The sequence below is a fragment of the Trematomus bernacchii genome, unplaced genomic scaffold (assembly GCF_902827165.1).
Source record: "Trematomus bernacchii unplaced genomic scaffold, fTreBer1.1, whole genome shotgun sequence".
NCBI lineage: Eukaryota > Metazoa > Chordata > Actinopteri > Perciformes > Nototheniidae > Trematomus > Trematomus bernacchii.
The window spans coordinates 98,883-108,725 of NW_022987561.1; the positions used below are offsets into that span (position 1 = coordinate 98,883).

Sequence of the window (9,843 nt, forward strand, 5' to 3'; positions counted from 1 at the left end):
CTGTTTTGTGGGTTGTTATAGGTGCTGACTCTGTGGGATTTGAAAACTCTAGATAGATGCTAGACATCAAATCCATGTAAGGGAGGACAACTGGAATGTATCCCTTCTTTACGGATAAAGAGCTTATCATGAAATATAGAATCAAAGGTGCTTGAAAAATCTTCTATGATGGCCACGCTATTGACCCCCGGCTTTAAGAAGTGAATAGCAAACGTTTGTGGATGGGGCTTGAATATTGAGGCCAAACACCCTCAAGTTAATGCAGCATGTGTCTCTGTGGCGCAATTGGTCAGCGCGTTCGGCTGTTAACTGAAAGGTTGGTGGTTCAAGCCCACCCAGGGACGTTTTCTGCTTCAACTAGCATTCTGATTTGCATAAATTAACAAGCTAGATGCCTTGAAATGCTCAAGGAACCAGAAAAAAAGTATGATAATGACTGTGACACATTACCAGTTGCGCAATTTCCTTCTATCCAACAATTACATTCAAAGGTCATCATGTGAGCATTAGTGGTTCAGTAGTTGAATTCTCGCCTGCCACGCGAAAGACCCGGCTCCGATTCCCGGCTCCCGGCCAATGCAGCAGACAGCCCTTTGTTGTTTGGAATCAGAGTATAATGCCTGTATAGTCTTTGCCTGGATTTGTGTAGAGTCAGAATACAAAACTGTGGTTTCAGGCTGTTTCCATCCTTCACATACATGGACGTGACCTGCAGCTTCAATGGAGGACACTGGCATACAGCCACCAGTCTAGAGTTATATATGTTTGCAGGCATACAATGCATGTTTTCATGAAGGACAACCATTCATTTCCATTGATTTAAATAAAATTACATTTACAATTGGCTGGTTAAGTTGACATAGATTTTATGCCTCGTTGGCGCAGTAGGCAGCGCGTCAGTCTCATAATCTGAAGGCCGTGAGTTCGAGCCTCACACGGGGCAACGGTTTAGTTACCTCCCATTTGCTGTCTGACATGACAGGTTTTTCTCATCCTGTAAGCCTGTATTGACACCATGTGGGACTCATAACTGAAAGGAAGCGAGTACGAGCTAATATATAATTTTGCCTGGACTCAACTAGGGTTAGATAGCCAACTTGTGATGTTTGCCTGTTTCCATCATGGGAGCACAGGCACACAGAGTCGGCTCTATCTTCTAGATACGTGTACGATTTCACCTGGACCCTGATACAGCAAGACACACAGGTATTTGGGGTGTACCAGCAAAGATGTATTGTTGAGCCCGCCAGAATAGTGGTAGTTACGATGTCATGTGAGCGTGGGCGGTTGAGTGGTAGAATCCTCGTCAGCCACGTGGAAAGCCTGGTTCCGATTCCCAGCAAATGCAACCTCTGTTGTTTGGAATCAGCCCTTGCAGACAAGGAGAGTGTAAAGCTACTGGGTGGAAAGGATCTTGCCTGGACTTATGCAGAGTCAGATACACAATCCATGATGACAGGCTGTTTCCATCCTAGGAGCCCAGAGACACACGACTCAGCTTTGTCTACAAGACACATGTATGGTTTCCCCGGCATTCAGCTAAAGTGAAAAACATTACTCTTTGGCTCTTTTGGGCGTACCAGTAAAGATGTTTTGTGGGTTGTTATAGGTGCTGACTCTGTGGGATTTGAAAACTCTAGTTAGATGCGAGACATCAAATCCATGTAAGGGAGGATCACTGGAATGTATCCCTTCCTTACGGATAAAGAGCTTATCATGAAATATAGAATCAAAGGTGCTTGAAAAATCTTCTATGATGGCCACGCTATTGACCCCCGGCTTTAAGAAGTGAATAGCAAACGTTTGTGGGTGGGGCTTGAATATTGAGGCCAAACACCCTCAAGTTAATGGAGCATGTGTCTCTGTGGCGCAATTGGTTAGCGCGTTCGGCTGTTAACTGAAAGGTTGGTGGTTCAAGCCCACCCAGGGACGTTTTCAGCTTCAACTAGCATTCTGGTTTGCATAAATTAACAAGCTAGATGCCTTGAAATGCTCAAGGAACCAGAAAAAAAGTATGATAATTGTTAAGGAATAATTCTTCTAGATATCTAACCTTTTACTCTGACATGTGTTATCTCCTTTAAGGAAAGGCCTTGGTGCCATATGTGTTGTTGTCACCAGTGTGAGACCGGTCAACTTGACTGGCACGTAGGGTAATTGTTGTGAGAACACTGAAGCACTTCTTTATCGGTGTTTGTGGACTCTAGGATGTGAAATCCTTGAGGCCATGAGCGTCGGACGCAGGTGACTCAGTGTTTAGTCTACTCCTTCAGAGATGTTGATTTCTCTCTGTGAACCGGTCTAGCATAGAGAGAGGCTCTTCAGAATTGACGTGGCAACTCTACCGTGTGGTCAGAACCTCTGACTCTTTGATTTGTGATGTGAATCCTCCGGCCGAATACTCTGAATAAACCCATTAGTGTTTGACATCAAAGCTCCAACTCTCACCGTGTCTCCTTCCTGAGTCGGTGACTCCATGCATTACTACACAGAAGTTTCCTCCACAAATTGGCGTTGTCGGCAGGATACCAACAGATCTTCAGAGACTGGTAAGTGTGATTTCAAATCTACATTTGGACATTGCCTTACCAGAATCTGTGATTGACGGTATCCTAAAATTATCTGTGAAGCTAAGCGGCTGCGTTTCGTTTTGGTTAATGAACATTTGGGGCTAGTAACCCCAGGGGATCATCCAGGGACTCTGTCCTGGCTGGTTCCCTCTGTGTGTGCTGCTCGGGACGTATGTGCTGTGCAGGCATACACGGAGATGTTTAAAAAGACCTTAATGAGGGCAGCAGTAAAGTGGAACTTCTGTGTGAAATCAAAATAGAGATTTGTAATGAACAAATCGCCGAGATTCCGGGGGTTTCAGCGGCCAACACTAGCAGTTAACTAAAGCAGCCATAGATATTACCCCCAGCGCCTCTAAAAAAAACACGGCTCCAGCTGCGGCTCCGGGTGTGTGTGTCCTCTGTGTGTGCTGCTCGGGACATGTGTGCTGCACAGGCAGCCGTTTTGCTGCTCGGGGCATGTGTTCCGCACAGGCAGTCGCAGGGATGCAAAATACCTCCCCGTATCTGCATGGGCTGGTGAAGTGAACTAAGAGGGAGAAAATCCCAGCTTTTGTCTATAGCTTTAACTCACACCACCGCCGTCTCTATTAAAAAAAAAAAGAGATGGTTTAAAAGCACTCTCGTGGCTTGTGGCCGTTTATGTGCTGGCAGGTGCGAGGTGCGTGCATTATCTGATGCGACAGGCTCCCTACATTGCTGGAGGAGCTGATGTCGGTCCGGGGTGCATACATAAAATTATAGGCTAATTGATCATGGGTGGGCAGTGGTATGCAAGTGTAGAGCAAAAATGTGTTTCATCGTTGGGATGAGCATGATGGGAGGTGTGTAGGCTGGTCGAGTAGGACTACAGTTAACTGTGTGGTTTCGGATAGAAAGGGTAGAGGAAAAAAGTCTATGTGCTCCTGATCGGGGGGGCATAGCACCACTAGAGCAGGGATAGTGGAGTCGCAAGAGGATAAGCTAGTTATTGCTCTTGGACGGTCTTCAGGCACCGATCTAAGGACTTGTATACAAGGGTGGAGGTACGAGTCAAGGTACCCCACTGGATTCCCATTGGGAGAGATCATATAGTCCCTACCCCCTCTGAAACCTCTTTAATCCGGACTAAATTGAGCTGGATGAACTTTTGCTGTCACGCTGGTGTTTATTATGAGTTCATCATGTTTGTTTGTCTGATTGTTTGTATCAGGGGTCTATATTGGTTTGTCTAACCGCCGTCTTGTGCATGTTTTGTAACAACTAATAATGAATCAGTCCATAGCTAGGGTAAAATAAACTAAGCTTTAGTTAACTCACCAAAAGTAAATGACTTGAGAAAAATAAATAATATATAGTGTTTTGCAAAATTATGGTCGTATAAATGTGCTGCAAAATGAAAATAAATAGCAAAAGAGTGTTTTATGTCCTGCATCTGAGTGTGCAGAGGAAACGTAAACAAGAAGCACACTGTTCAGGGTGTGCGCTGCATCTGAGTGTGCAGAGGAAATGTAAACAAGGAGCACACTGTTCAGGGTGTGTGCTGTAGGTGTAAGAAGAAAATAAGATTATATTATTTTAAGAATACATTTTAAATTGTATTGCTGTTATGTTAAGATATGTTTGTGACCTTTTATAAACCCTATGCCCCGTCCTGCACCCTGAGACCCTCAGAGGCATCACTGCTGGTCGTAAAAAACCTGCCTGAGGAGGTCAGGGTGGCAAAATCTGTCTGCTGTTTTAGGTCAATGTTGTATTACTTGTTTCATTTATTCTTAAATCTATGTATTGTATGGTAATAATGAAAAAAAACGTAATGTATTGAACACATTCCGAAACAAAGCTGATAAGACAGAACTTGACTCAGACATAATACAAATTATTGTTGAAACCTTTTGCGCTGTTGCTGCAAAATGGAAACTTTGTTGATTATCTATTCTAACTGGCCACTGGATTCAGATAATTAATATAAGTTGAAGTTTAATTACAGTTTTAAATATAGTTTAACATTCTTTATTAAACTGCTTCAAATGATTTCTCGTATCAACCAATTGGTCTCCATAGACATTACTAAAATTCTAATAGTTGTTAAACTACTGACAAGTTTTCTGAAACCGAGTTTATGAACAAGAGTAAAGGTCGCTGGTTAAGCCAGGATCAATATATTTGTTGACGTTTTCATTACAGTGTGCATAATAAATGTGTTAAATGAATTGAGCAATTCTTTAAAAAGTATAAGGTTGCAATATCTTTACAATAAGTAATTACAGTTAAAAAAAATAGATGTTGTTTTCCAAGGGCCTCTCCTTCACAGCCCTACACTTTAAATCATGAGACTTTCAAATCATAACAGACAGAGATCGGTATCACTTTGTGTTGCAAGCCAAATCCATGTAAAGGTTCTACTTGAGCCCAATTTAAATACCATAAAGAAAGTATTGAACCCAGCTCAAGCTAAATGTCAAATGTATTTAATTAAGGTGCAAGTGTTTTGATTTATTTAAAATGTTCTAATCTCAGCTTCTTGCGAGTTCAGTCTAAGCAACAAATTGTTTCTCATAACATTCTCACTGCTGTCCCAAATGTTTTAACCTTGGGCAGACAAGCTGTTCACACACCCACACACACCCACACACACACTTTGGATAAGTATTCACCTTATCCACATTGTAAATTGTTGCCTTCTTTAAAGTTATTAGTAATTTAAGATTAATTATTAAATTAAATGTGGTACATAAGATAAAATAAATAAAATAACTTGACTTGATCATTTTGTTCACAACATTAGACCTGTCCTCTAATCTCTAATAGAATAAGATAAGTGTGCATGTTTGGATGTTTTAACACTCCTGTAATGTACCTAATCTTGATATCCTTTTCATTACAGAGCTGGGAAAATTGTGTATTGATTAGATTCTGATCCGTGCACGTCCAATTTTGACTGACTTTAGTTCTAATGTTAATGTTAATTTGACTTCAACCCATAAGTAATTATTTAAATTAACTCTAAATGTCACATGATGATGGATTAGTGTTCCACATTTCTTCCACTAATTTGTTTTACAATTAGGCCAAAGGTAAAGAGAGACATTGATGACCTTGTGTCCCTTTTGTTAGTACGTGGTTCCATTTTGTCTATGGCCTTGGACGGCTTCACTAAAAGTCACCCAGTTCTGCCCTGCTGCAGTCCGGCTGAGTGCAGTCACAGAGATGCTAAAGGCTGCTCTATATGACATTAATGGTCTGATCCGAGAATGGACACCATTTCCTGCTCCCAGAGAGAATGACACTACTCAAACTGAACATTACAGCCGTTGATACTGTCTCACATGGGTCTGCTCCCCCCCACTGAGCCATGAACTGAAAGCATGACATCTGCTATGAACACTTGGAAGCCTCCCTGTCACACCAGCACCAACCCTTGGGTCAGTCAGATGAGACTAACGGCTTCACTTAGGGCATTTGGTTCAGATACATGACTCTCGTTACCACAGAGTGGGTTGTTTTAAGGCTATTCATACTGCTATGCAGAGGATGCCTGTAAGTTGGCGAGCTGGTAAAAGCCCCTACTATTGTTTCAAATAGGCCTAATGTCAGGGGTCTCTTAATGTCTAGTTCTACATGTATTCACATTATATAGACAATGTTTCCACCTAGTAAAACTAAAGGCTGCACGAAACTCAGGCTACAATACAACCATTCTGTTATGCTCTAACGATTCAATATATAGATTCTACATCAAAACAATTAGCTTTTATTGTTTCCAATGATAACGTCACCTTAAGTGGAGGAATGCAAACCTGTTTTCAAATGTAAGGTTTTGATTTTGTTTGACATTTCTCAGTAATGACACCCTCAGACACCCAATATCATTCATGCTATGCCATCAGTAATAACTCAGATGTTAAAGGGATGAAACTTTTCCTCCCAAATCAGATATGCTTTGTTTTTCAACAAATGTATCAATTTCCTGCATAATATATGTTTATCACAATGGCTTTTTGTAAGCTGCACACAGGTGATACTGAGTCTTCTCGATTAATAGATTATAAACTATACCATGCTTAAATAGACTCCTAAGTTATTATTTCATATGTACCATATGTAAGAAAAGGGAGGGAAGAGTCAATTATATTGAGTAATTGATTTTATATTGGGTAATTTATTTCTCAAACCTATGTTTTATGGAAGAGACAAAATATTTCGGATAAACTAATATTTTATCAAAAGGTAAATGGTGAATTAATATACATTTAGAATCATTGAGAAGGGGTTATATCCACAGGGACAAGCTCACTTTTAACTTACAATAACATGTCTCTGCTATGGACTGATGAGTATATGATTCTTGCATGTTCAATGACTAACACAAACCTTCAAAATGATAATGTGCATGTGTCAGGAAGGCTCCCAAATCATTCTGAGGGGCCTATCCTATTTTTGTAATTAAATGATAATGTGCTAATCCATTACTTTGAGTTGTCTTCACTCAGAAAAACATCCCTATCAGGTGTTAACCCAATAACTAGGACAGCTCTCAAGGCCAAGGGTCAGAGAGAGAGGGTCACACTCTCCGGGTGCAGAGAGCACCCCCAGCCACGTGCAAGGAAGCACGAGGTCGTTCGAGATGGGATGCTCCTCTTCACCTTTCTGATAAGATGGGATGCTTCTCTTCACCTTTCTGCTGAGAGGGGATGCTTCTCTTCACCTTTCTGCTCGGTGGGCTCTAGCAGACAACCCTGCAGGACGAGCAAGGGTTTCAGAGGCTTCTATAATACAATGTTCCATGAGTTTGATGTCTTCCTAACCTCTCCCATCACGGGGGGGACACCTGGATGCATCAGGAATACACAGTTGCACTCAAGCAGATAGCAGAAGGAATACCGGCAGATGAGCCTCCGTCTCACTGGGGGGTCAGCTACAGTGCTCACTGAATGAGCCACACAATAGCAGAGCAATTGGGGGGTTGAAATATGGCGCGCTGATGAAGAAGAGTTTGAGCCAATCAGCACCTCAGTGCTAATCTACAGTATCAGGATGCCTTTACACACCAGACACTCGGTGTCATAAAGGGAGGAGGAGAACGAGTCAGGAAGCCTGACGGACATGTTCTTCCAGCTCTCGTACAAAGATGAACTTTGAATTGAATGACCAGATGTTTAAAGATGTACAATTAATGATTGTTTTTTATATTTCCAATGACCAGACATGTGTTAAATAGTGGTAATAAATATATTTAGTCAGATCAGATTACATTTTCACACTAAACAAAATTAATAAATAAATATTCTCAGATTATAAGGTATTGAATAATAAGGTATTTCTAATATTATAACAGATAATGTTAATATCCTTAATCATCCAGCACTCAGGCTTAACAACACTACTCTGTAATGTATTACCCATGCACAGACAGACCTAACATGATGTTTCAAGTACTGGATTAATTTCAGTTTTGGCCCAAAACAAATATTTATAATAATTGATATAACAATTATGTAGCATATTTGATCCTCAAATTAGAGAAGTATAATTTAAAGAAATTGATATTCTATATTGAACATTAGATAAACACAGAAGAATCCTTTCCAAGTACCATAAGTAGATGATCAGGTAAGTATGGCTAATAAGAATAATTGATAGACTTAATTTGGTACAGATCAGTTGTAGCATTTACAAATGTATGAATTAAAGTTTTAAGAATGTTTAATCTTTCCTTTCCAGGTTTTTACAAAAGTCTTTGAATATTTGCCTAACTTTTCCTTTTCAGATTTTGAACAATGTACTTGACTAAAATGAATGTATTGATTTTACTAAGACTAAGTGCCTTACTCTTGACTAAAGCGTAATGAAGTAAACGTAAAGTGATCCTAAAATTGAGGACACTGCAACTTTGCCGATTACAGATTGATCAAATCACCACTGTGAATTTATGCCTTAGCTGGATCTCTTATGATCCTAAGTTTGAAATGCTTTTGACTAGTGATTGCCTTAAAGCAAATCTTTAAGCTGTTTCTGGTTTTGATTTTATAGTTTGATAAATGACATTAACTAATGGTTTAAATGATAAAAGATATTAGTTTAAAACAAATATTTTGCTATTATGTATCTGTGTTTTATGTGTGTTCATTATTATGCTTTTGACAAAAGATGCTCCAAACACTGATGAGAGATAATTTTTCCTATTATGATTGCCTGTATCAATCATTGTGATTGAATGTTTCAATCTTACTCTACTTTGTGATGTAATTGAATGTAAGGTGAGACCACACTCGAATCTGAAGACGCCTATTGATTTAAGTATTGACCAGAATTATTAGACTAATGTTTTAAGGTTATCAAAAATGATAAAAAGAGAGGAACTGTTAAGGAATAATTCTTCTAGATATCTAACCTTTTACTCTGACATGTGTTATCTCCTTTAAGGAAAGGCCTTGGTGCCATATGTGTTGTTGTCACCAGTGTGAGACCGGTCAACTTGACTGGCACGTAGGGTAATTGTTGTGAGAACACTGAAGCACTTCTTTATCGGTGTTTGTGGGCTCTAGGATGTGAAATCCTTGAGGCCATGAGCGTCGGACGCAGGTGGTTCAGTGTTTAGTCTACTCCTTCAGAGATGTTGATTTCTCTCTGTGAACCTGTTAAAAGGTCTAGCATAGAGAGAGGTTCTTCAGAATTGACGTGGCAACTCTACCATGTGGTCAGAACCTCTGACTCTTTGATTTGTGATGTGAATCCTCCGGCCGAATACTCTGAATAAACCCATCAGTGTTTGACATCAAAGCTCCAACTCTCACCGTGTCTCCTTCCTGAGTCGGTGACTCCATGCATTACTACACAGAAGTTTCCTCCACAATAATTACTGTGACACATTACCAGTTGCGCAATTTCCTTCTATCCAACAATTACATTCAAAGGTCATCATGTGAGCATTAGTGGATCAGTAGTTGAATTCTCGCCTGCCACGCGAAAGACCCGGCTCCGATTCCCGGCTCCCGGCCAATGCAGCAGACAGCCCTTTGTTGTTTGGAATCAGAGTATAATGCCTGTATAGTCTTTGCCTGGATTTGTGTAGAGTCAGAATACAAAACTGTGGTTTCAGGCTGTTTCCATCCTTCACATACATGGACGTGACCTGCAGCTTCAATGGAGGACAGTGGCATACAGCCACCAGTCTAGAGTTATATATTTTTGCAGGCATACAATGCATGTTTTCATGAAGGACAACCATTCATTTCCGTTGATTTAAATAAAATTACATTTACAATTGGCTGGTTAAGTTTACATAGATTTT

General features: G+C 40.3%; 3 non-coding genes across 3 annotated transcripts; all 3 read left to right on the forward strand.

Moving 5' to 3' along the window:
- The first annotated feature begins 270 nt into the window (after nt 1-270).
- Nucleotides 271-344, forward strand: trnan-guu. Its single transcript has one exon. It is a non-coding gene; the product is annotated as a tRNA-Asn (tRNA).
- Nucleotides 345-870: 526 nt separating this feature from the next.
- Nucleotides 871-943, forward strand: trnam-cau. The gene has a single exon. It is a non-coding gene; the product is annotated as a tRNA-Met (tRNA).
- A 915-nt stretch (nt 944-1,858) lies between these two features.
- On the forward strand, nt 1,859-1,932 carry trnan-guu. The gene has a single exon. It is a non-coding gene; the product is annotated as a tRNA-Asn (tRNA).
- Nucleotides 1,933-9,843: the final 7,911 nt, after the last annotated feature.